This window comes from Podarcis pityusensis (genome assembly GCF_964106645.2).
Source record: "Podarcis pityusensis genome assembly, chromosome: 6".
In the NCBI taxonomy this organism is placed as follows: Eukaryota; Metazoa; Chordata; class Lepidosauria; order Squamata; family Lacertidae; genus Podarcis; species Podarcis pityusensis.
Window position 1 is genome coordinate 98768223 of NC_138030.1, and position 24536 is coordinate 98792758.

The 24536-nt window shown below is 49.5% G+C and overlaps 1 long non-coding RNA gene across 1 annotated transcript in view; it reads left to right on the forward strand.

Moving 5' to 3' along the window:
- Positions 1-24536, forward strand: part of LOC308479932 — a 74782-nt gene that overhangs the window by 10628 nt on the left and 39618 nt on the right. The window contains exon 2 of the long non-coding RNA XR_013987902.1: positions 2286-2315. This is a non-coding gene — a long non-coding RNA (uncharacterized lncRNA). The remainder of the gene's footprint in view (positions 1-2285; positions 2316-24536) is intronic.

Below are 24536 nucleotides of genomic sequence, written 5' to 3' on the forward strand. Positions count from 1 at the left end.
GCTTTTGTTATACAGTTACAACTAAATATTTCTGGCAGGCAGAAGTGCCCTTTCCTTATGGGAAGCGGGAGGGGCTGTAGCTCCTTGGAAGAGCCTCTGCTTCGCATGCTGAGGAACCTTTGGATCCACCCTGGACATCTCCAAGCAGGGCTGGGGAAAATGGTCGCCTGCAGTGCTGGAGAGATGCTGCCCCTCACTGCCCCCATACTGAGCTAGGCAGACAACAGCTTCCTAAATTTATATTTTTCATATCTTATTTGAAGGCGGAGAGGGTGAGGTGAGGGCAAGATGTTTTTTAAAAATAAAGTTTCAGATAACTTATTGGTCCCATTCACACACAACAGTAAATATTTGGCTTTATATTACATCAGAGCTGGGAACTCATAATTTATTTCACTCAAGCAAACTGCAGTTGGGAAGTCAAGAACAAACATTGGCTTTACCTTGTGGCTTGTTAGGAACAAAACAAATCACTGAAATGTTTTTGGATATAATGTTAGGCCAGGAATCATTGTTTATTGCTCCCACCTACATTGCAGCAAGAGCATAGAGGGAGCCACGTGTGTGTTTGTGGTACACCATTAAGCATGGAAACAGCTGGGAATCCTCCAGGCAAGCAGATTCTGAGTAATGCTTGAGATTCCCAGAGGGACAGGGTGGATGGTGTCTGGGCACAAGCAGGTCCAGTTGTGGAGGAAAATGCTGACTAGATACAGGACTGTCAGGTCCCTGGAGGGAGAGTATTGCAAGAGTCTCAGCACCAGCTTAAATCTTAAATCCTTCCTCATCTGACTTCCCCTCTGTTATGTACTGAGCTTGAATCCTAGAAAATAGGCTGGTAGGATCCTAGAATGCAACAACCTGATTGGCCAACAGGAGCACCCAAAAGTAGTATATTTCACCACCCACCTTGCTGCAGAGGGAAGTCTTAAAAGGAGCATACTCAGGCCTGGGTATGGGTGTAGCCAGGGCAGGGCTGGGGGAGAGCTCCCCCCCAATTAAGTAAGTAAATAAAAATACTTAACTAAAAGTAGAAATTGTAGAAAGATTTTGACAGATTTTCCTGAGCACTTGGATGTGGGGAGCTCCAAGCTGGCAGCATTCTTGGCTCTCCATGGTGGATGATGGCACCATTGGTGGGATTTGGCTGATCCTCTGCCCCACTGCCCCAAGGCTGCTGCGCATGTGGTACCCAATGTCTGAAGGGGGCCTAATGAGTTGGGGACCTTGTTCAGAGTCAGAATCAAGGAGATCTCTACACCAAGAAAGAGTTCCAGAGTAAACTGTCTTTAGACTTGTTAGCAAAAACAGTTGTAAATTCAAATCAACACATTACTGTTAAACAACTAGGAATGCAGTTCAGCTTTTTTTAGGTTCTTGCTTGTTAATTCATGCAAGTCCTTCAATCTGCTTGCTCACTATGTGAAAATTCACTAATCCAAAGATAAAGAATCATGCCCTGACCTCACTATACACTTTGCACAATCAGATATCCAAACAGCCAGTTTGCCCACTTCCTTGCTTGCTTGCTTGCTTGCTTGCTTGAGCTTTGCTGGTTTGCAGCAGCCATATTAGGGCAGAAACCATGTAGGGCTGGGAGAGAGATCCGACAAATCAGCTTTTCCTTTATCTCTTTTGCTGGTTGGCTGCAGCTATTTCAGGAAGAAACCATGGAGGGAGGCAGGAGAGAGATTGGACAAATCATGGATTAGAAATGTTCCCGTAGGAATCATAGAAATAGTTGACTCTTTGTGTGAATGCTCGACTAATGAACAATTTCCAAGGAACGCGTTGTGTTAGGGTAGTGGGACCACGTGCAGAGTCCAAGTACTATTCTCCCTCTGGTCCCAGAGAGCCATTTGGATAAGCAAGTTCATTAGGTAAACATTTTGCAGCTTTAGCTGCACAAGTACCTTTTGCACTTGCTACAGTTCTCTGAAAAAAGCAGACACTCTGCAAATGCAAACCACCACATAATATTTTATATACATTGAACATATATCCTTTACATAAGTTTGCACTGAAATCAAGGAAACAAACTAATAATGAGTTTCTATTGAAATCAATAGCATGTAATGCCACCAGCTTCATTTCTATCTAATTGTTTATGATTAATTTTGTTTATATACTATATTTAATAATAATATATATATAATATAAATTCATATGTTTATATATGTTTATATACTATATAATTTTGTTTATATACTACTTACTAATACTATAGTGTACTTCTGATAATTTTGGAATAATGGATCTCTAATAGCTACTTTTTTTCTTTCTAGTTAACGGTCTACTGACAATTGGATTAGCAGGTAAGAGGTCTAATCTGCATGTTTCTGTTTGCTCTTGTTCCTGATGTCTCTTTTATAAAGGAAACTTTCAAAGTATTGATTTCTGGTGCCTTCACTGGGCTTTTTTGATTATGTGCTGAATTAAAGAAAGATGGCAAACTGATTATATTTCAGGGTGGCAAGCTTGAAGCTTTTACATACAAACTCGAAATGTTTGCAAGAGCTGCTTTAGAAACACAATTTCCCCCCTACCTGGAGAGGTAGCATGTGTGAAGTCTGGTATGAAGTGCTCTTTATTTTTTCTATGAGTGCTGTGACTGGGAATTTGACATGTATCTCCGTATGCAAAGAAAAAGGAAAAAGCCAACCATACTTCACAAATGAGGGTTTTCACATTTCATCCTATACAGATTTAATATGAAGCGGCCACAATGATGGGAAGGATTGGTGCCATTCCCATAAACAGGTCTTCTTGCTCTATAGCTGGAATGGCAAGGTTGGCCTTTGCTTGTATGGCCTCTCTTGCACATAGACACATTCACAAAGAATGATCTGGATTGTTGCATATGCTGAATCAAATGTCACTCAACAGTGACAAAAATCATACTATAAAATAAGGGGCCTGATCCTGTTGCTTTTAATGCCTAAATAGGGCAAAACAGTGACTTGAATCCCAGGCAGGGGTGCCGACTTGCCCCCAACATTGGGGGCGTGGTCATGTGATGCCGCCTGGTGTTCGCTGGGCGGGGGCTATCTTTGCTTCACTCGTCCCAGCTGCAGTTCCGCTCCTGGGCTCCCAGGCTATGGCTGGGAGGAGCAAGTGCAGAGATTGCCCTCTGCACTTGTCCCAGTCACCTTCTGGCTCCTAGGCTGCTGGCCAGAGGCTGGGGTGTGCAGAGGGCACCTGGCAGTGGCAGGAAGTAATAGCCCCCTCAATATTGGAGGGGGTGCTGCCCCTTGCCCAAAAATATTGGGGGAGCTGACTTATTCAGACTTATTTATAGTGGGGTTTTTTCCTGTGTGTAGATCCACCCCCAATATAAGATAAGAAATCCTACCCTACTATAGTCTCCAGCTTCTATTAAGGCAAAAATAGACATCATTATGCATTACTTACAGATTTTGGTCAGAAACAGAGTTGTAAACCAGGAGCAGAGCAGAGCAGAGCACTCTACTGCCTGAGCCTTAAGGAACCAAAATAACCACACTAGAACAATGAAATAGTAACTATGCAGTTCATGGTACATGGTACATCCTGAATGTCCGTATGCACAAGGTGGTGGCACGTTCACACTCTGCGGCTTTGAGCCCCCGATAAGGGTGTGTGCTGTTTGGAATAATATGTGTATGGATGTGTTTGCACAATGTGGTGCGAGGAGCGGACTTCACCTACTCACGCATAGAACTGGTAAACATCAGGCTTGCAAGGAAATTAGAGATAACGAGAGGGTTTCAGCAGTCCCACAGTATACCAAATTGCATAGCGAGATCTCCAGGTTCTCCATGGATTGTCATCGGGAGGGGGAAGTGCCAAGAGAAGCGAAAGAGAAAGGAGCGAAAATAAAGGCGAGGGTGCAGAGCTGGTTTGTTGACTCGGCTTTGAAAACAACCTACTAGATCAGCACTGCCAAGTGTCTTCCTGGCTAACATCAGATCTCTCGTCCAAAAATTTGACAAACTAGAGTTACAGATGGCAGTAAGTAAGCCTCTTTGTGAGAGCTGTTTTGCAATTATTACGGAAACCTATTATGGAAACTTTCAGCAATACCAGATGCGGCAGTGGAGCTGACAAACCAAGTAATTTATCGCTCTGATAGAAACAGTAATTTTGGTAAGTGTCAGGGAACTGCCATCGGAAGGAAGGGAGGTGGAAGGGCTCACACAGGTTGGGAGAGACTCAGCAGCTGAAGAGGGAACCAGTAGGGGGAGAAGAGCTGAGCTGAGGGAAAGTGAGCAGGAGGGATGGCTCCGAGACACTTCCAGCGAAAACAGTGGGGAGGTTTCAGGACCTCCTGTAGGGACACCCACTCCTCGCCGGAAACTGTCACGCAGAGAGTCCAGAAGACGTGTTTCCGTTAAGGAGCTTTTATGTTGGAAGCGATTCCGAAAGCAACCACTGTCGGAATCTGCAAGCGACTGACAGAGCCATGTTTAACAGACAGAGGTTTGCAAACTTGACCAAACTCTGAGGGACTTGGATTTTACGCACAAGCAGCTCATCGTCCCATCACAGCATTCCGACAGTCTCTGTGAGCAGTTTGTGCAGGAGAAGGCATCATGAGCAACCCAGCCGGAACCGGAGAAGCAGGAGCTGGAGCGGGTCCAAGCCTGGAGGAAAGGTACCGGGCGTTGGAGGTCCAGCTAGCGCTGCAGACGGCGAGGCTCGAGGAGAGGAGGGCTCAAGATGCAGAGAAGGGGAAAACCACCCCGCTCACCAGAAAGTTGCCAGGATTGGTGCAGAAGTTTGGGGGGGAGGCCAAGGACTATCATGCCTTTAGGACAGAGATGCAATATGCCCTTAATCTGCAGTTTGATGACTTTCCCGACGAGGAATCGCGGGTGGCTTTTGTGATTGGGCATCTCGAAAAGGGGGCGAAAGACTGGGTGAGGCCCCTGATGGCAACAAACAATGACATCCTGAAGGATACGAGGAAGTTTTTTCGTGCAATGGATTTGATGTTTTCCAGCGATATTGAGCAGGGAGTGGTACGCAGACAGTTAATGGCGTGCAAACAGGGGAGCCGATCTGTGCGTGAGTACTGGACTGAGTTTACCATGTTGATCCATAAATTGGGGTGGGATCTATCGGCGGAACCCATTCAAATGCTCTTTGAAGAAGGGCTTGCTTCGGCGGTAAAGGATGAACTTTCCCGGGCGCCCAGGGCGGAGTCTATGGACCAGCTGACCAAATCAGCGCTGACCATAGGAGCGCGCCAAGAGGCGAGAGCCTTGGAGAGGCGGGAAGGGAAGGGGGAACGTTGGAGGGAGCTTCGCATTCCAGAGATTCCAGAGCCACCGTTCCCGCCGGGAGAGCCGATGGAAATTGGAACAGCGCGCGCGCGCGCAGTTTCAAAGCCCAGTGAAGAGCGGAAGAAGGAGGGAAAGGGCGCCAAGAAATGTTATCTCTGCCAACAGCCAGGTCATTTTGCCAGAGTCTGCCCCCAAAGAAAGGAATGGCAAGGAATGGCGGGAGCTGTTGGGGAGAGGGAGGAAAAGGTACCGGAGCAAGTAAAAGCCAACGCCTGGCTGCCACCGTCGGGGCACAGCAGCCAGGCCAAAGAGCAGTGAAAGTGCCCACGCCGGAACCTCCTAAACCCGCCCTAGTGATAGAGGTGTTACTAGAGCTGCCTAACGGACACCCACTAAAGATAAAGGCGCTATTGGACTCAGGCAGCTCCTGCAATTTCATGAGTAAGGAGTTTGCTGCTGAGCACCAGATACAGACTATCCCTTTAAGTAACCCTTTGCAGGTGACCACGATCGATGGAAGGGAGCTGCTGGGAGGAGAAGTCAGCCAGCAGACCGTCCCAATGATAATGAGGGTAGCAAGACACACTGAGCTAATAGCGTTTAATGTGGCTACCTTGGGAGGAGCTCCCATTATTTTGGGGATGAGCTGGCTAGTGTTACATGATCCGCTAGTGGGCTGGCATCAGAGAGTGGTCTCCTTTGGGTCAGCACATTGTCTAGAACACTGCAAAGAGCGGGAGGCTCAAGGAGGGGCCAGAGCCACTCTAGCAGGGACGGAAGTAACGGAGAAGGGGAAGGTTCCCCAACAATACGCCGACCTGAGCAACGTCTTCAGCGAGAGGGAGGCAGACAAACTACCCCCACATAGGCCCTTTGACTGTCAAATCAATTTACTCCCTGGGGCACAGCTCCCTGTAGGCAAGCTGTACGCCATGTCAGACAGAGAGATGCAGGAGCTAAGGGAGTTCATTGACAAGAACCTGAAGAGAGGGTTCATCAGAGAGTCCAGGGCGGTGGGGGGCAGCCCAGTGTTTTTTGTGGACAAAAAAAACACGGACAAACCCAGGCTTGTAGTGGACTTCAGGGCCTTAAATGCAGTGTCAGAACCAGTGACTTTCCCGATGCCCAGAATTGATGACATTTTGACAAGGGTCAGGAAGGGAAAGATTTTTACTAAACTGGACCTGAGGGGGGCGTACAACCTGATACGAATAAGGAAGGGGGATGAATGGAAAACCACCATGTTCACCCCTTTGGGGGCATTTGAATATTTAGTTATGCCCTTCGGCCTACAAGCAGGCTCCGCGTGCTTTCAATCGTTTATGAACCACGTCCTGGGGCCTTTGCTTTACAAGAATTGTGTGGCCTTCTTAGATGACGTGTTAGTATATTCAGAGACTGAGGAGCAGCATGTAAAAGACGTCAGGGAAGTGTTGGGCAGACTGCAAGCCAATCAGCTGTGGGTGAAGCTAGAGAAGTGTCAGTTTCATGCCAAGGAGGTGGAATTCCTGGGGTACCGCTTGTCGGACAAGGGATTGGCCATGGATCCTGGCAAGGTCCAAGCGGTACTGGAATGGAAAACACCGAAAACAAGGAAGGATGTGCAAAGATTCCTTGGATTTGGAAACTTCTATCGGAAGTTCATCAGAAATTTTGCCCACTTGACGGCTCCCATTACGGACTGTCTCAGCAGTAAGAGGAAATTCGTTTGGACGGCGGAGGCGGAGCGAGCTTTTGAGGAACTGAAAAGGGCGTTCGCTTCGGAAGAACAGCTCCTGCATGTGGATTTACAAAAACCGATGCGAGTGGAGACGGACGCATCAGACCGGGCTGTGGGGGCGGTGCTTCTGCAGCCTGGGAAGGAGGAGTCAGAGTGGAGACCGTGTGCCTTTTTTTCGCGAAAGCTGAACAAATCTGAGAGGAACTACACGGTGTATGACCGAGAACTACTTGCCATTCATGAAGCGTTCAGGAGATGGAGGCATTTATTAATTGGGGCACAACATAAGGTGCAAGTGTGCACGGACCACAAGAACTTAGAGTATTGGAGAACGGCACGAGTGCTCAACCAACGGCAAGTGCGATGGGCCCAGGAGTTCTCCAAATTTCACTTTGAAATTTGTTATGTGCCAGGTCCAGAAAATGTTAGGGCGGACGCTCTCTCACGCAAACCTGAATATTTGGAAGGGGAGGGGGGACCCGAAGAGAGACATGTCATCCCAGAGGACCGCTGGGTGTGTGGGGCGGCATTGGTGGGGCAAAGAGAACTGGTAGAGGAAACAGAGAATGATGAATATGCCCAGAATAAGCTCAGAGGTCTTAGGGGTGAGGGAGAGGAACCAGGGGGTTTTGAGGAAAGAAATGGAGCGTTGTATTACAAAGGGGCACTGTATATCCCCGAAGGAGACTTAAGGGGGAGGGTACTCAAGCAGTTGCACGACAGCCCCACGGCGGGGCATTTTGGACAACACAAAACCATGTGGTTGGTCACCAGGGAATTTTGGTGGCCTAAGGTGAGGGAAGATGTACGGGAGTATGTAAGAGGGTGTGAGCAATGCCAGCGAGCCAAAGGGGAGAGGCGGGCGCCGGCGGGGCTATTAGAACCCTTACCAACCCCAGAATGACCTTGGGAGGCAGTGTCGATAGATTTTATGACTGATCTGCCAAAGTCCAAGGGGAAAACAGCCATCATGGTGGTGGTAGACCTACTAACAAAGATGTGCCACTTTGTAGCCTGTTCGCATGCAGTCACGGCGGAAGAGACAGCGAAGTTATTTGTAGAACACATTTTTAGGTTGCACGGAGTGCCATTGAGGGTGGTCTCAGACAGGGGAAAACAATTTACTTCCAGGTTCTGGAGGAAGCTCATGAGCTTACTGCAGGTGGAGGTCAACTTTTCGACTGCCCGGCACCCTGAAACCAACGGGCAGGCGGAAAGAGCAAACGGTGTCCTCCAGCAATACCTGAGGTGTTATGTCAATGACAGAGAGAATGACTGGGTAGAGAAGTTGGCGCTGGCGGAATTTGCCTACAACAATGCAGAGAATGTGTCCACAGGGATGAGCCCCTTCTTGGCTAATTATGGGTGTCATCCCAGGGCATTCCCAGGGGGAGGAGGGGAGAGATGGAGCGTCCCGGCAGCCGAGCATTTCGTAGAAGAAATGGAAGCAATCCATCGTCAGCTCCAACTCAACTTAGAAAGGGCGAAGGAAGAATACAAGAGGCAGGCAGACAAGAACCGAAGGGAAGGTGAAACCATAAGGGTGGGAGATCGGGTGTGGCTGTCAACCCAAGGGTTGCCGTTCAAAGGAGGTTGTAAGAAATTAAGACCCAGGAGGTTGGGTCCCTTTGAGGTCATTCAACAAGTCAACCCAGTGGCTTTCAGGCTCCGGTTACCCAACCACATGAAACTGCACCCAGTATTTCACAGGTCGTTACTGTCACCGTATGAGGGGGGACGAGAAGGGATGTCCACTCGGGGACCGATCATAGAAGAAAGGGAATGCAGCAGCCATGTGGCAGAAATCCTCGATGCCAGGTGGAAGGGGGATCAGGTGGAGTATTTGGTAGCGTGGGAAGCGGAGTCAGAAAACACTTGGGTAATGGCAGAAGATATCAATGACGAGGTATTGATAGAAACGTTCCATCAAAGGTTCCCAAGGAAACCTCAGCCTGTGGAGAGGTTCCGGAGGGAATACTTTGGGACCACCGATGAGGAGGAGGAGTTGGGAGGATTCACGGATTCGGAAGGGGAAGGGGAGATGGACTCTGAGGAGGAGGAGTACTTCGAGACCAGGAACCGCAACAGGTGGAGAGAAGTGTTCGAGACATCGGAAGGTGAAGGAAGTTCCTTCCGAGGTTTTGCCTCCTCACCGCCCATAGAGGAGGGGGCGGGAGGGGGTGAAGGGGGCCCTGGAGGGGAGGTGGATGTCAGGGAACTGCCATCGGAAGGAAGGGAGGTGGAAGGGCTCACACAGGTTGGGAGAGACTCAGCAGCTGAAGAGGGAACCAGTAGGGGGAGAAGAGCTGAGCTGAGGGAAAGTGAGCAGGAGGGATGGCTCCGAGACACTTCCAGCGAAAACAGTGGGGAGGTTTCAGGACCTCCTGTAGGGACACCCACTCCTCGCCGGAAACTGTCACGCAGAGAGTCCAGAAGACGTGTTTCCGTTAAGGAGCTTTTATGTTGGAAGCGATTCCGAAAGCAACCACTGTCGGAATCTGCAAGCGACTGACAGAGCCATGTTTAAGGGGCTCCGTTACAGACAGAGGTTTGCAAACTTGACCAAACTCTGAGGGACTTGGATTTTACGCACAAGCAGCTCATCGTCCCATCACAGTAAGGCTAGGGGAGGAGGAATCTGAATTTATATACACAGTGGTTGGTGTATTAACAGCAGAGTAGCTTATACGTACTGCTCCCCAGATGTGGAATTGATGGTAGTTACATGTAGGCCCCCCTTCATGGATCACTGCCTTGCTGTGGCAAAGGGGCTTGAATAACTCAGAGAAGCTATGAACTATGTCGAGCAGGGCACCCAAGATGGACAGGTCATAGTGGAGAGTTTTGACCAAACGTGATCCACCTGGAGGAGGAACCGGCAAGCCACTCCAGTATCCCTGCCAAGAAAACTCAATGGACAAAGACAACAGACATATAAAAGTTATGACGCTGGAAGATGAGCCCCTCAGGTCGGAAGGCGTCCAACATGCTACCGGGGAAGAGCGGAGGACAAGTACAAGTAGATTCAGAGCTGATGAAGCAGCTGAGCCAAAGCCGAAAGGTCGCTCAGTTGCGGATATGCCTGGAAGCGAAAGGAAAGTCCAATGCTGTAAAGAAAAATATTGCATAGGAACCTGGAATGTAAGAACCATGAACCTTGGTAAGTTGGATGTGGTCAAAAATGAGATGGCAAGAATAAATATTGACATCCTGGGCATCAGTGAACTAAAATGGACAGGAATGGGCGAATTCAGTTCGGATGACCATCATATCTACTACAGTATGGGCAAGAATCCCATAAAAGAAATGGAGTGGCCCTCATAGTTAACAAAAGAGTGGCGAGAGCTGTACTGGGATGCAATCTCAAAAATGATAGAATGATCTTGATACGAATCCAAGGCAGACCTTTTAACATCACAGTAATCCAAGTTTATGCACCAACTACTGGAGCTGAAGAAACTGAAATTGACCAATTCTGTGAAGACTTACAACACCTTATAGAAGTGACACCAAAGAAGGATGTTCTTTTCTTTTCTTTTCTTTTTTAAATGATATTTATTGGAAAAAAAAAATTTAAATTACACACAAAAAAAAAACAAGACAGAAAAATAAAAATAAAAAATAAAACCATCATTCTCAAATTCTCCACTTTCAATACCTTCTTTCTTTGACCTCCTCCTCCTCCCTTTTCTTGTATCCTGATTAATAATAATCACAGCAAATCCTTTCCATAATTCATAGTATTCTGTCATTACATTACCTTAATGTATTTTCATCTCATCTTATAAAAAAAACACCTTAAAGTTTAAAACTTAAATCTTATTTTTACCAACTTCTCCTAGCCATAACATTCTTAACAAATTCTTTAGACATTTTTACAAGAGCCAAGTAATTTCATTTCAACATTTTTCTAGCATTCATCAATTTTATAGAACAATCCTAATGATAAAAAAAAAGAAATAAACAATCCAATCTTCATCCAGCGTCCCTTCCTCCTGGTCCCGGGTTTTGTCAGTCCTTTTTATCTTATTAGTCTAGCACATTAACCTGGTAATCTTATATCCGAAGCCCTCAAGTCTCTTCCATGTCGCTTCCGCAGCTCTTCTTCATATTTTCCTTTCATTCGTGGGAACTCCAACTTGGTAATGTTTTTGACCCTTTTCAACAAATCAGCCCCTTTTCCATAGTCCAGACTAGACTCCATGTGGTATTTAAAAACAAGTTTCAGATTCCCTCCAAAATTGAGAGCCCCCACAGCTCCAAACATCTGACGGCCCATTGCCAGACTCGAAAAGTCCAAATCTCCCTGTATAGGGGGGTCTGTCCAACCCCCCATTTCCAAACCAAACCAAACTTTATCTTTCCAAGTCTGGTTTTTTCCAAGTTCATTTGTCAAATCCAAAAATTTATGTTCCTGCTGGGCCGAAGCTCCCTCCGTCTCTGGCGCCCAAGATTCAGCAGCATCCTCTTCTCTCAGCTGTTCTGTCATGGCACACTCCTGTTTTAGCTCCTGGGAGGGCTCCATATAATTTCCCACTACCTGTTCAAAGGTTCTGGCCGCATTAGTCATCAAATCCGTCTTCTGGCTTAACTGATCCAATAGGGCATTTATTTTGCAGAGAGCACCCAACAGTGCTTCTGAAGACATTGTCCTGCAAGGTCACAAATCCTTTGCCACGGTTGTAATCTGTGGCAGCTGCAAGCTCCCAGGGATTAGTTACAATTTCACAGTCCCCCTCTAGGGGGAAATCTTCTGATTGTTCTTTCTTTTAAAAACAATAGCAACAAAGTTTCTTTTTTAAGGTATTTTGTCCATATTTGTTCTTTTTAAAATGCGAAAGGAAACAATGGAATCACTATGTTTCTCTTCTTTTAACTATCTGTCAAAGACATTTGTTTCTGGTCAATGAGCTTCAAACGTCAATTCTGACACCCTGCTCCAGGATCAGGACGGTGGAAAATTACTTTGCTTTAAACTCACTTCTGCAGGTTTAAACAGCCCAAAAAAGATCCCCCTTCTTCTCCTGCTACCGAAGGGGGGTTCAGCGATTTTAAATGATGAAAATCAATCCTTTGAAAGTGATTTTTAAAGCTCTAGTTTATGTTGTCTTTGCTTTATTCTGGCTACAAGGAAACGGAAGGCTGACTTCCTGTTTAGACCTTACCGTTTCAGTACCAAATTAAGGTAAATTTTAAAGTCCAAATTCCTTTCTATTTCGCCAGTTCTTATTTAAAGTCCAAATGTTCAATGTTCCAGTACTCACGGGTGGTTATTTTAGATGCCAAATTGTCCCAGGAAAAAGGCAGCGCTCTCCGGCAACGGCTATGCGGCTTCGCTCCGCAGAAAAAGCAATTGACTCACAGCACCGCGCCACTTCCCCCTCTTTGCTTCGGAGCCCGTTAGTGGGTTCCTTTGCGGGTTGGGGGGGCGCTAAGGGTGCCCGTCGAGTCCCACGGTCACAGGCTTCATCCGCCTGTGATTTCCAGAAGGGTCCCCGCTTCGCCGTAGCGGAAAAGACCCGTTTCATGCGGAGCTAGTCCCTCCAGTTCAGAGGGAGTCCGCCATTACCGATGGCGCCACCCCGGAAGTCGAAGGATGTTCTTTTCATCATAGGGGATTGGAATGCTAAAGTAGGGAATCAAGAGATAACAGGAACAACTGGCAAGTTTGGCCTTGGAGATCAAAACGAAGCAGGGCAAAGGCTAATAGAGTTCTGTCAAGAGAACAAGCTGGTCATCACAAACAATCTTTTCCAACAAGACAAGAGACGACTCTACACATGGACATCACCAGATGGGCAGCATCGAAATCAGATTGATTATATTCTCTGTAGCCAAAGATGGTGAAGCTCTATACAGTCAGCAAAAACAAGACCTGGAGCTGACTGTGGCTCAGATCATCAGCTTCTTATAGAAAAATTCAGGCTTAAACTGAAGAAAGTAGGAAAAACCACTGGCCCGGTAAGATACAATCTAAATCAAATCCCTTATGAATACACAGTGGAAGTGAGGAACAGGTTTAAGGATTTAGATTTGGTGCCTGAAGAACTATGGATGGAGGCTTGTAACATTATACAGGAGGCAGCAACGAAAACCATCCCAATGAAAAGGAAATGCAAGAAAGCAAAGTGGCTGTCCAACGAGGTCTTACAAATAGCGGGGGAGAGAAGGCAAGCAAAATGCTAGGGAGATAGTGAAAGATATAGGAAATTGAATGCAGATTTCCCGAAAATAGCAAGGAGAGACAAGAAGGCCTTCTTAAACGAGCAATGCAAAGAAATAGAGGAAAACAACAGAATGGGAAGAACCAGAGATCTGTTCAAGAAAATTGGAGATATGAAAGGAACATTTCGTACAAAGATTACCATAATAAAGGACAAAAGTGGTAAGGACCTAACAGAAGCAGAAGACATCAAGAAGAGGTGGCAAGAATACACAGAGGAATTATACCAGAAAGATATGGATGGCTCGTATACCCCAGGTAGTGTGGTTGCTGACCTTGAGCCAGATATCCTTGAGAGTGAAGTCAAATGGGCCGTAGAAAGCACTGCAAATAACAAGGCCAGTGGTATTCCAGCTGAACTATTTAAAATTTTAAAAGATGATGCTGTTAAGGTGCTACACTCAATATGCCAGCAAGTTTGGAAAACTCAGCAGTGGGCAGAGGATTGGAGAAGATCAGTCTACATCCCAATCCCAAAGAAGGGCAGTGCCAAAGAATGCTCCAACTACCACACAACTGCACTCATTTCACACCCTAGCAAGGTTATGCTTAAAATTCTACAAGGTAGGCTCAAGCAGTATGTGGACCGAGAACTCCCAGAAGTGCAAGCTGGATTTAGAAGAGGCAGAGGAACCAGAGACCAAATTGCAAACATACGCTGTATTATGGAGAAAGCTAGAGCGTTCCAGAAAGACATCTACTTCTGCTTCATTGACTATGCAAAAGCCTTTGACTGCGTCGACCACAGCAAACTATGGCAAGTTCTTAAAGAAATGGGAGTGCCTGATCACCTCATCTATCTCCTGAGGAATCTCTATGTGGGACAAGAAGCTACAGTTAGAACTGGATATGGAACAACTGATTGGTTCAAAATTGGGAAAGGAGTACGACAAGGCTGTATATTGTCTCCCTGCTTATTTTACTTATATGCAGGATTCATCATGCGAAACGCTGGGCTGGATGAACCCCTAGCCGGAATTAAGATTGCCGGAAGAAATATCAACAACCTCAGATATGCAGATGACACAACCTTGATGGCAGAAATTGAGGAGGAATTAAAGAACCTTTTAATGAGGGTGAAAGAGGAGAGCGCAAAATATGGTTTGAAGCTCAACATCAAAAAAACGAAGATCATGGCCACTGGTCCCATCATCTCCTGGCAAATAGAAGGGGAAGAAATGGAGGCAGTGAGAGGTTTTACTTTCTTGGGCTCCATGATCACTGCAGATGGTGACAGCAGCCACAAAATTAAAAGACGCCTGCTTTTTGGGAGAAAAGCAATGACAAACCTAGACAGCATCTTAAAAAGCAGAGACATCACCTTGTCAACAAAGGTCCGTACAGTTAAAGCTATGGTTTTCCCAGTAGTGATGTATGGAAGTGAGAGCTGGACCATAAAGAAGGCTGATCGCCGAAGAATTGATGCTTTTGAATTATGGTGCTGGAGGAGACTCTTGAGAGTCCCATGGACTGCAAGAAGATCAAACCTATCCATTCTTAAGGAAATCAGCCCTGAGTGTTCACTGGAAGGACAGATCCTGAAGCTGAGACTCCAATACTTTGGCCACCTCATGAGAAGAGAAGACTCCCTGGAAAAGACCCTGTTGTTGGGAAAGATGGAGGGCACAACGAGAAGGGGACGACAGAGGACGAGATGGTTGGACAGTGTTGTCGAAGCTACCAGCATGAGTTTGACTAAACTGCGGGAGGCAGTGGAAGACAGAAGTGCCTGGCGTGCTCTGGTCCAGGGGGCCACGAAGAGTCGGACACAACTAAACGACTAAACAACAACAACAACAACAACAACAACATGTAGGCCATTAAATCTGCCTAGAGAAGTAACTGTGATAATTATCATAGCCGCTTACATTCCACCTGATGCTAACGTCAGAGCAGCATTTTCTAAACTATATGACGTTATACCTTTGTTGTTGTTGTCATACCTAGGCAGCAGCAAATCCATCCAGAGGGTGTCCTTGTTGTGGCAGGGGATTTCAATCAGGACTGCCTGAAGACAGTTTTTCCTAAGTTTGAACAGTATGTGAATTTTGCCACTAGAGGGAAGAATATTTTGGACTGTGTGTATTCCAATCTGAAGCAGGCATACAGGGCAATTTCCCTCCCCCACATAGGTTCATCTGACCATTCTTCACTTTTTTATGTCCAAAGTATATCCCTCTTAGGAGAAGAATTCAGCCAGTTATAAAAAACAGTTAGAATCTGGCCAGAGGGCGCTTTCAGTCAGCTCCAGGATTGTTTTGAAAGTACTGATTGGAGCGTGTTTGAACATCAAAATCTGCACAGATACACAGACGCTGTACTTTCTTACGTTAAAGTGTGCACTGATAATGTAACAATGGAGAGGTGCATTAGAGTCTATGGGAACTGCAAACCTGAAGTAAGGTTGGGATACTGAAAGCTCGGGATACTGCCTTCAAGGCAAGGGAACATAGATATATACAGAGGGGCAAGAACAAAGCTCAGGAAAGGCATTAAGGCGGCAAAACAACAATATAAGCTTAAGGTGGAGAATTGCCTAGCCATTAACAACACGAAACAAGTGTGGCAGGGACTGCAGCATCTAACCAACTATAAGGGCAATATGAGGAACACGGTTAAGGCCGATGATTTGTTGGCAGAGGAGCTGAACATATTCTTCGCCCACTATGAGGTAAAAAGATCAGGTATCATAGCTCCTGCCGCCAGCCTACAAACTCTCAGCCACTTATTCTATATGACCATCAAGTGAAAGCTGCATTGAGGGCGGTGAATCCCAGTAAAGCTGCTGGACCGGATGGGGTGCTGGGGATAGTGGTAAAAAATTGTGCCAATCAGCTAGCAGGGGTCCTGACAAGGATTTTTAACATCTCTCTGCAAACGGCTTGTGTTCCATCATGTTTGAAAGCAGCCACCATTGTCCCAGTCCCAAAGAAAACAGCAACTAACTGCCTAAATGACTACAGACCTATTGCATTAACATCTGTAGTGATGAAATGCTTTGAGAGATTGGTCCTTCAACACCTTAGGACATGCCTTCCACTGGATTTTGATAAACATCAGTTCACCTATAGGAGAAATAGGTCAACAGATGAAGCCTTTCCCCTTGCAGCGAGTCATCTGGAGAGACTGGGGAATTATGTTAGAATTTCATGTTAGAATGTTGTTTATTGATTAAAGCTTGGCTATTAATACCATCCTTCCAGACATTCTTATCAAAAAGCTGATGGAACTAGACCTTTCTTCTACCATCTGTGACTGGATTAAAGACTTATTGAGGGATCGGACACAAACAGTGAGGATTGGGCCTGTTGCATCTACCTCCCTGAAGCTCAGCACTGGCACCCCACAGGGACGTGTGTCAAGTCCCTACCTCTACTTGTTGTATACATATGACTGTATTTCATCTGATCCACCCACTGTAATTATTAAGTTTGCAGATGATACTACCGTAATGGTGTGTCCCTTAGCTGCTCCCAGGTGTGTCCCTTAGCTGCTGGTGGCGCAGGCCTAGATTCTTGGCATGCTTGACAGGCGGAAACCCAGGCAGTGATGGCATCGTCCATGTTAGGGCACCAGACGTAACACAGAGCCAACGCCTTCATTTTGATGATTCCCGGGTGGCCAACGTGCAGAGTTTCAAAGATGTTTGACGGAGTCTTTGGGGAATCACGACGCGGTCTCCCCACAGCAGACAGCCGCGATGAGCCGAGAGTTCATGTTGTCTGGTTGCGAAGGGCTGGAACTCCGATGCAAAAGGCCCTTGTGGCCACCCCCACCACACCCAGTTGAGCACACGGCTGATGGTGCGATCCTGGGCAGATGCAGAGGCCACAGTGGCAGCCGATACAGGCACTGCCGGAAGATCCTCAATGAGGAGGAGCGATGAAGCAGGAGCCGGGTCTTCCACAAACACTGGAAGAGGGCAACGGCTGAGGGCGTCGGCATGGCCCATCGATTTCCCCAGGCAATGGACGAGCCGGTAGTGGTAGGCAGCCAGGAAAACAGTCCATCGCAGCATGCGCGGCGAGAGGACCGGTGGAGTTGGTCGATCACTGGCGAGGAGGCCCAGGAGCGGCTTGTGGTCGGTGATGAGGTCGAAAGTCCTGCCGTAGAGGTATTCATGGAATCTCTTCACTCCAGCCACAAGTGCCAGTGCCTCCTTGTTGAGCTGGCTGTAATTCCGTTCAGTAGGAGATAGCGTCCTGGAAAAGTAGGCAAACGGTGCTTCTCTTCCGTCTGGAAAACGGTGTTAGCGCCGATGCCAAAAGGTGAGGCGTCGCAGGCAAGGACCAGCAGCCTGGCTTCACTGTACTGTACCAGCACTCTGACCGATGAAAGGAGAGCCTTGACCACGTTGAAGGCCGCCGTCTCCCGATGACCCCAGGACCAAGGCGTCTTCGTGCTGAGGAGTCGATGAAGAGGCTCAGCCACCGTGGCTTTGTGGGGCAGGAACATGTTATAAAAGTTCAGTAGTCCCAGGAACGCCTGCAACTCCGTCTTGTTCTTTGGGATGGGGGGCCTGGCCTGCTGGATAGCGCAGATCTTGGATGTGGTCGGGTGAAGGCCGGAGGCGTTGATAAGATAGCCCAGGAAGTCCACCTGTGGAACGGCGATCTGGCACTTCTCCCTCTTTACCTTGAGCCCGGCCTCCTGGAACCTGGTCAGCACAGTGCGGAGGTGCTCGAACAGCTGCTGGTGTGAGTCTGTGGATACCAAGACATGGTCAAAATACGGTACCACGCCTGGAAGCCCTTGCAGGAAATGCTCCATAAGGCTTTGGAAGATGCCAGGAGCCACACTCACTCCAAACTGCAAACGGCGGCAATGGAATGCCCCTCGGTGGGTGACGATCGTCTGGGCTTCAGCGGTGGCATCATCGATGGGCAGTTATTGATAGGCTTGGGCAAGGTCCAGCTTAGCGAAGACCTTACCCTCACCCAGGGAATGCAGCAGGTGTTGAACAACAGGAACCGGGTAAACGTGCTGCTGAAGTGCCTTGTTGATCGTACACTTGTAGTCGGCGCAGGTTCTCACCGACCTGTCTGGCTTGACAGGCGTGACGATGGGGGTTTCCCACTTGGCGTGGTCAACCAGCTCCAAAACTCCTTGGGCTATCAGCTTGTCCAGTTGTTCGTCCACCTTAGCCTTGAGAGCAAAGGGAACCCGGCGTGGCTTTAGCTTGATGGGGGCAACTTGTGGATCAAGGCTAAAGTACCTGTATATTGCCCCAAAGTGCCGTCAATAACCTTGGCAAAGTCTTTGACCAGACCCTCAGTCTCTGCGTTAGAGATGCAGTTGATGCCGGTGACTTCCAGTCCGAGGGCATCAAACCAGTCTAGCCCTAGGAGGCTTGGCTGCTGACCTTCGACCACCACCAGTCGGAGCAGGCCAGAAAAATCCTTGAAGGCGATCCGGAGCCGGCCAACGCCTACCACGGGAATGTCGTTTCCCTGGTAGTCTCTCAGGTGTACGCGGTGAGAGTCGAGTTGCCTTTTAGACACTCTGGGTACCAGTCTTTCGATGGTGCTCCAAGACACGATGGACAGGGCAGACCCGGTGTTGATCTCCATGTCACATGGAGCTCCTTCAATGAGCACCGTGACGTTCAGTTTGCGTCGCGTAGGCGAGTCGGTTTGGCTAATTGTGGTTCCAGACGGGCAGTGGCAGTTGGTGAGAGCGAAACAGCTTTCCTTGGCGGACTGGAGTGAAGACTTAGACTTGCGAGTCAGTGAAGGGGGGGGTGCTGGACGGAGCCAATCGGCAGACCTTAGCGATGTGGCCCTTCTGGAACACTTCCGACAGATGGCGTATCTGAATCGACACTTGGCACGGGAATGGTTGCCTCTGCAGCCGGCACATTCCGATTGGCCCTTGGACTTCTGTTGGAACTTCCTGCGCTCCCGCTTTGTCTGGTGCACATCATCGTCTTCACTGGAGGATGCCTCATCAATGCTGGCCTCTTTGTGATGCACTGGAACTGGCTTCCTAGCAAGACGCGGGCTGCTGGCCTCGCGGATCTCCTGGGCGTTCAGCAGCTTCCGAGGCCATGGCCTCCTCAATGGCTTTCTGCAGCGTGAGGTCTGGCTTGGCGAGGAGACACCGTTGCAGACGGATGTCCTGGACCCCGCAGACGATTCGATCCATCAGGGCATCGTCTAAGTCTCGGAACTCGCAGTGCATTGCAGCCTGTCGGAGGACGGCAGTGTAGTTGTTAATTGGCTCCCCCTCTGCCAGGTTCCGGTGGTAGAACGCATGGCGGGCAGCAATCTTGGACGGCTTTGGTGCGTAGTGATTGCGGAGCTTCTCTTGAATTGTGTCCCACGGTGCTGCCTGGACTGCTTCAGGTGTAAGCAATGCTCGGGCTGTCTCAAACACCTCAGGCCCACAGAGGCCGAGGAATAGGCCCCGCTTCCGCTCCTGTGATACTTCTGTCAGCTCGTTGGCTTGGAGGTAGCAGTCGAACCGAGCGAGGTAGGTGTCCCATGATTCAGAGGCTGGTAGAGGCACAAGTGAAGCCATGATTCCGATGACGGCATGGTGGGCGATGGATGGAACACAGTGCTCTAACTAGAACAGTCAGCTCTGAATTGGTTCTGTTCAGTGATTTCGCTCAGTGATTCCGCTCAGTGATTCAGCTCAGTTCAGAGGGTGGCCGCATCTGGCTGTACTCTGATGTCCATCGATCCCATCGTCGTCGCCAGTGTTAAGTTGTGGGTGAACATATCAGAGGACACAGCAATTCTTCAAACAGCTCTTTTTTATTCAGAGGCCAGAACAGAACTGAGCTGAAGGGTTCAGTCAGCCTGCTTATATAGAGCTCCAGTACACATAATTGTAACAACTTTCTAAAACTATCCAATCACTGAACATCACTTTCGATCCCTTATTTGCATAACTATCTACAGTATCCCCCTGCTGGCCCAGGGTGAGAACTTCGGTGCATAACATACCCCATGATGCTTAGAGAATAACTTGCACCTAAATATTAGCAAGACAAAGGAGATGGTGTTGGACTTTTGGAGGAAGAGAGGGGAACTAGCCCTGTTGTATATCGGGGGGGAGGGGTTGTGTGGAGAGAGTCTCTTCCTTTAAATTCCTGGGAGTTTACCTTAGTGAAGACCTCACTTGGAAAAACAATATAACACAGGCGGTTAGGAAGGCCCAAAAAAGACTCCATTTCTCAGGGTCCTGCAAAAGGACAATGTTAAACAACAATTGATGACCTTCTACCAGTCTACAAAAAAAAGTGTCCTCTCATATTGTATCACAGTGTGGTGATACAGCCACGTACAGAAAGTCTTTACAGAGAGTGGTGAACACAGCACATGATATCATGGGCTGTCACCTGAGCCCGACAGATGACTTTGCAAGCGATCGTTGCCTTAGGAGAGTGAGAAAAATTCTCAGGGACTATTCACACCCTGGCCAGCACCTCTTTAATCTTCCAGCCTCTGGCAGGAGATATAGAAGTATAATCAGTCGTACCAACAAGCTAAAAAACAGTTTCTATCCATGGGCTGATAGGCTGCTAAACAGAAAATTATATATATATGTCAGAGCTGCTTCCAGATCCTAGCTCACAGAGGATCACGCTAGCCAGCGATCATTAAATAAAAGTCTTTATTGAGTTACAGTTTCCATTCTCAAGCTGCTGCGTGCAACTCTACGTCTCATGGTTAGATCGGCGAAGCTCCATCTGAGTCTCCGCCCCTTGTACACCAACTTAATATCCTAGCCTTGCTCCACCTTTTCCGCCTGACTGTTCTTCTCTGGGTCCCTCTGCCCCCCGGGGTCTCTTCCTTCCGGGATTCCTCTGACGCTGACGCTGACCCCCCTGACTCTTCTCCCTCCTTTCGGCGGGCTTTAGGACCTGGCTCCCTTTCCGGGCTGCCTACTGCGCCACTTTCCTGTGCATTTGAACTTGGCACGCGCGCCCAACCTTCCACCTTCCGTCTGACCGTTTCTTCGCTCCCCGATGGAGGTGTGGCCACTCCTGACTCGTGCCCTCCCCCCTGTTGTGAGCTGCCAGCGCTTGATCCCTGGCGCCCTTCCTCTTCCCTGCTCTCTGGCGGTGACGCTGGTCCTGATTTCCAACTGCTCCCCTCTGAGTCCCCTCTGGCTCTATCTTCCTGGGGTGTCCCCCTAGGCTCCCCCCTTGCCCTGGCCACTGGTGCTCCTTTCTGTGAATCTTCTGATTCACTGGAAAGACTCGGAGATCTCGGGTCGTCGTCATCACTCATCTTTTCTTCTGCCTCCTCTCCCTCGCTCTCTGTTTCCTCCCTTGCCCTTGCCTCTGCTCCTGAACCCCTGACATCCATCCCCCCCTCGAAGCCCCCTCTTCCCCCCTCCCCTCCTTCCGGTGCGGGATCTGGGTGCTGCCGTGTCAGGGGGATGAATGTCGGATACAGTTCGCTTCCCGTGGCGGGCCGCCATCCGAAGTCTTCCGGTTCTTCCTCCCTGCTCTCGTTGACGACGGTCACCTCCGCTTCCATCTCTGTGCCGCCGTGCTCGAAACCCGGGTCGTCCCCGAAAACGTCCATGTCCGTCTCTCCCTCGTTGCCTTCTGGAGACGTTGCTCGTCCTGGACCCTCCAGCCACCTTCTGCGGAACTGCTCCTCTGGTCGATCATCCCACCAATACGAGGGTTCTGAAGCAGATCCCGAGGGTGACCCCTCTGGGGAACGGGCGTCTCGTGTCGGTTCCTCGTCCGAGTCGAACCCCCGGAACGTGCTGGCTGAAAGCGTGGGCGTGAAAAGCCAGTCGTCGAAAATGTCTGCTGGCATTGGCCTATGTGGGAAGAGGGCATGAAACTCTTCTTTGAGCAGAGGTTCGTCTAAAGCGTAGCCCGGCACCCAGTTGTTGGCACTGGCCGGGGTGCCCTCCTTGGCGAGAAGGTATTCTACCCCCTCTTCCCCCCATCTGGAGTCCAAAATCTCCGTGACTTCGTTGATGCGCTCCTCCTGTGCCACTCCCCCTTGCCCGGTTCTCTCTCGGAGCGGACCCGGTGCCGTTCCTGGTTCCTGAAACCTGTGAGGTGCCTTGTAGGGAGTGAGCACCGATCTGTGGAACACCGGATGCATTCTGGAACCCTCCGGAAGAGCCAGCCTGAAAGCCACCGGGTTGACCTGTTCGTCGACTTGGTAGGGCCCCAGTTGTTTATGCCCTAGTTTCTTCTTCGCCAACGACCTGGCCGGCACTGCGTGGGCTGCTAACCAGACCCAGTCTCCCACATGGATCTCTTCGCCAACCCTTCTGTGTTTGTCCGCTTGTACCTTGTATGCGTGTTTAGCCAGCTCCAGGTGCCGCCGCAGCTGATCGTGGACCTCCTGCAACTCCGACGCGAACGCATCTGCTGTCTGCGGCTCCCCCTCCCCCATTCTTTCCAGTCCCGGGAAGGTTCTAGGGTGCCTCCCGTTGTTGGCGAAGAACGGCGTGACCCCCGTGGACACGTGCTTCGTGTTGTTGTAGGCGAACTCAGCGAGAGGCAGGTAATCCACCCACGTCGCAGGCTGTTGATTCGCATAACATCTCAGGTACTGCTGCATGATGGCATTGACCCGCTCCGCTTGCCCGTTGGTCTGCGGGTGTCTAGCCGACGCCAGGTTGATCTTGACGTTCAGGAAGCCCATCAGCCTCTGCCAGAAGTTTGAGATGAACTGTCGCCCTCGGTCGGACAGAATAGACCGCGGCAGACCGTGAACCTTGAACACGTGGTCTATGAACAGTTTGGCGGTTTGTTCCGCCGTGGCCACCTTCGCACACGGAATGAAATGTGCCATCTTGGAGAACAAATCCACCACCACCAGCACAGCCGTCTTGCCCCTCGAGCTGGGCAGATCCGTGACAAAGTCCAGGGCCACTCTCTCCCATGGCTCGAACGGAGTTTGCAGCGGTTCCAGCAGTCCGGCCGGCGGTCTGTGCACTGGTTTGGCCCTCTGGCAGGTGTCACACCTCGCCACGTAGTCCGCGACTTCCCCTCTCATTCCGGGCCACCAGAAGTCTCTGGCTACTAATTCCACCGTCTTCTCCTTGCCAAAGTGCCCGGCAGTGGGCGCGTCGTGCAGCTGCTGCAGTACCTTGGCGCGAAGTTCGTCTCCCGGCACGTAGATGGCCCCTTTACGGATGAGCAAACCATCTCGCAGCTGGAACTCGTCGGTCGCTGCCGTGCCCCTGTGCACCTCTGCCATCTTTGCTTGCGCGAAGGAGTCATCCTGCAACGCTCGTCGCACCGCATCCAGGTCAACTGTTGCCGCCGCGCACGCCCACACTGTCGGTGCGAAGATGTGCATGGCGGCCGCTGGCGTTGCCTCCTCCAGATACTGTGGCTTACGGGAGAGAGCATCCGCCATGATGTTGGTGTCCCCCGGGACATACTCTATTCGGAAGTCGAAATTCGCAAAGAACTCAGCCCAACGTATCTGCCTCTGGTTCAGGAACTGTGCCGTGCGCCAGTGCTCTAGATTCTTGTGGTCCGTGCAGACCTGCACCGTGTGCTTGGCGCCGATCAGGAAGTGCCTCCACGCTTTGAACGCTGCATGAATGGCCAGCAACTCCCTGTCCCAGATGGTGTAGTTCTGTTCGGACTTGCTGAGCTTCCTTGAGTAAAACGCTCCCGGCCTCCAAACCCCCTGCGGGTCTTTCTGCAGCAGGACTGCTCCCACGGCTCTGTCCGAAGCGTCTGTCTCCACCCTCATCGGCCTGCTGGGGTTGACATGAAGCAGCTGCTCTTCCGACGCGAAGAGACGCTTGAGTGCCTGAAAGGACTGCTCCGCCTGCTCTGTCCAGATGAACTTCTTTTTCTTGGAGCTGAGCGTGTCCGTGATGGCCGCTGTCTGCATCGCAAAGCCTTTGATAAACTTGCGATAGAAGTTCGCGAAGCCGACAAACCGTTGGACCTCCTTCCGGTTGCGTGGGCTTTTCCAATCCAACACTGCTCGGACCTTGGCGCTGTCCATGGCGAGCCCTTTATCAGACAACTTGTAGCCCAGGAAATCCACCTCGGTCACGTCGAATTGGCACTTCTCCAGCTTGGCGTAAAGCCTATGTTGCTGTAGCCTGCTCAGCACTTCCTTGAGGTGTCTGTCATGCTCCTGCTGCGATTCCGAAAAGATCAGGATGTCATCCAAGAAACAGACGCACGTCTTGTAGAGGAGCCCCGCCAACACGTGATGCATGAAAGCTTGAAAAACGTGGGAGCCATTTTGCAATCCAAAAGGCATAACTCTATATTCGTAGGTGCCCAGGGGCGTGAACATGGCTGTCTTCCACTCATCTCCCTCCCGCATGCGAATGAGGTTGTATGCCCCTCGCAGGTCCAACTTGGTGAACA